Below are 2907 nucleotides of genomic sequence, written 5' to 3'. Positions count from 1 at the left end.
AAGGGAAAGCAACACCAGGGGAGGACAAGCCCTAGCAGAGAGCCCTCTGCATCTGAGAGCCCAACCTCCCCTAGGAGCCCAGGCCCTAGTGGTGAGGAGCCTCTCTGGACCCCATTCCTGAGCCCCACTCTGGTTCTGCTGGGCTTCTGCTGCCCCTCATCATCTTCATTCACCGTGGAAGCAGCGCAAGTGCCCGTGGCTCTGGGACACCAAGGCCCAAGCACAACGGTAGACAGGAGATAAACCCTGATTTTCTGCCCAAGCCCAGCCCTGGATTCCTGATGGAGACTTTGATTTGGTAATTGGCAAAGGGTCTCTGGAGGTGATACAGGTGACTGCTCCTACCACACCTGACGATGCTCAGAGCCTCACCGGCAGTGCTCATGGCTTCACCTGAGCAGGGCAGAAACCCAGTTCTACTTACTTCTTTTTTAAAAAAAGTTATTTATCTATTGATGAGAGAGAGAGAGAGAGAGAGAGAGAGAGAGAGAGATTTGTTATTACACTTATTTATGCATTCATTTGTTGATTCTTGTATGTGCCCTGACCAGGGATCAAACCCATAGCCTTGGTCTAACCACTGAGCTACCCAGCCAGGGCTCGGATCTACTTCTGGCAATACAAGGTCCAGAGTTTTCCAAAGCATCCAGGGCAGGCCTCAAACTCTGAATCAGGTGGGAACCCACTCACCCCGGGGCTCATTCTGGTGATGGGATCGTGAGCTCTGCTTCAAGGGGGCTCTGAGGTTGCAGGTTCCTCTCTCTGGCTTGTGGGCAGTGCCCCTGCCCTCCTCCCTCCCTTCTCTGTTTGGCTTCTTGTTCATGGTGGGTGTGAAGAGAAAACCCAAGTCTTACTGTGCCTGAGGGCTCTTGCTTGCTGGGAGGAGAGCCTAGTGGAAATCTGCACAGAGCGAGCATTTTAATGAACGGAGCTGGACTGAAACATTAGGCTGATGCAACTTTGCTCAACATTAAGGATGATCACAGTTTAATGTCGGGAGAAGAAAGCGATGAAGGAAATAGATCAGAGGAGGCAATATTGGGAGTTTATGAATCCTGTGCATTTTCTTGTGGCTTCACAGTGATTGATTTTAAACTGGCTGTCACCCATGCATGAAAAATCACCTCAACCTGGGAGGAGGGGATGCCGACAAGACAAACACCCACGCGGAGGACACGGGCACTTGCCCGCCTCATAATTCTTTCTCATGCTGCGGAAGTGGAGAGCACTGTGATAGCAAAGAGAGATGTGACCCTTGTGATGTCTTGGAGAAAAAAACAGCACACACACACAACAGAAACCCTGCGGGCAAGGGAGGAAAGAGGAGAGCTAGGAAATAAATAACAAAGCAGGATGCTATTTACATACCCAGGGAAGGCCTTGGAGACTTCGCTCAGCGCCTTGGATGTCAGTAATAACTTGGTGATGGAAATAAAGAGACTCAGCTGCAAACCCACCTCGCCTGAGATGGTATCAGCACTGCTTTTCCTTTTGTTTCCAGACAAATTCCAGCACAGCAGTGGACAAGACATGCTCATTGATGGGAACAGTGAGGTGGGGGTGGGGGTAAGTCTGGTGGTCCCTGTGAAGACTCAGTTATGTTGCTTGTAGAAAGATTAATTAGAATTGAATTTTCTATTGATGTAAAACTGCCTTTTGCACCTGCTGCTAGCATCCTCATTACTGGTTTTCTATTACAGGGGATTATATGATGCTGTGAAATAAAGTTTATGCTTCTGAGCATACTCCCAAAATGGGTTTACTGTGCTTAAACTGGCGGTAAAGAGGGTTGCCTGAGATAAATATGATTTAGCCCATTTTTCTTCCTTTTTTTTTTTTAAACATGGAACCTCTATCCACTTTTGTAAATTGCGAGGTGCAGACATTTCTGTGTGTGCTGGCCGGGCTGGGCGGAGGGGGGCGGGGGGGCGGAGGTGGGGGCAGCGTGTCTTGCTCGCTCTGCGCCTGACGTGGAGTCTGATGCTGAAGGAAGTATCCACAGAAGTGACACTCGGGAACAGGGTGTGGAGATCCGAGTGCAGGGCGCTGGAGGCCCTGGGGATTTTGTAACTGTCCCTTGGGAAGGGGACTGGAGGTGGGTGCAGAGGGCTGGGCAGCCTGGGTGATCTGAGAAGAGCCTGGCAAATGAATGCCGGTGACAAAACTGCATCCTGGCCATGACCACCTGCTCCTCCCTGCCCCCGTGGGCCCTAGAGGTGCGGGGTGGGAGTGGGGCCATCCCTGCCCAGGATGGGCTCAGCAAACGTTTGTTAAATGAAAAACAGAGGCATCGCCCTCAGAGCCCTAGTGGATCCCCACCTGGATCAATGACTAACCTTTTGGCTTCTACTATTCCAGGTGTTAAATGGGTAGAAAACAGGATGGGCAGCAAATAATTCTCAGCCATTGTGTAAACCTCATTTCCTCTAAGTCACCTTAAATGATGCTACCTTCCAAACGTGCCCTGAATTTGAATCTCTAAGGATAAAGGTGGTGCCTCATGTGGGTACATAGGTGCGCCTGAACTCCTGTGTTCTTGGGGGCCCTGGGGGCTGGAGTTGGGAGCCTGGGTGGGAAGCAGACACGGCAGAAGGCTGCACACACGAGCATCAGCCTGCGTTGTCTTGCCCTGAGGGTTTCAGGATGAACCCATCTTGAGCCCCAGAGCCCACAGATGTCCCTGCTTCTCCTGAGCAGCCACCACGATGAATGCTTCCCAGGTAGGAGGAATGGGGAAATGTGCACAGTCCTTGCTTCTCTGAAGCATCGCCAATCTCTGGCTCAAAATGAGGGCGAAAGGACGATCCCGCTCCTCCCCTGCCTGGCCAGTTCCTCCCTGCTCCTCCTCTGGAAGCAGCAAAGCATCCTTCACAGCTGTGGGTCACCCAGGAGGTTCCCACGGCTGCT

The sequence above is a fragment of the Myotis myotis genome, unplaced genomic scaffold (genome assembly GCF_014108235.1).
Source record: "Myotis myotis isolate mMyoMyo1 unplaced genomic scaffold, mMyoMyo1.p scaffold_m19_p_19, whole genome shotgun sequence".
Classification (NCBI taxonomy): Eukaryota; Metazoa; Chordata; class Mammalia; order Chiroptera; family Vespertilionidae; genus Myotis; species Myotis myotis.
Note: the sequence above shows the minus strand (reverse complement) of the source record.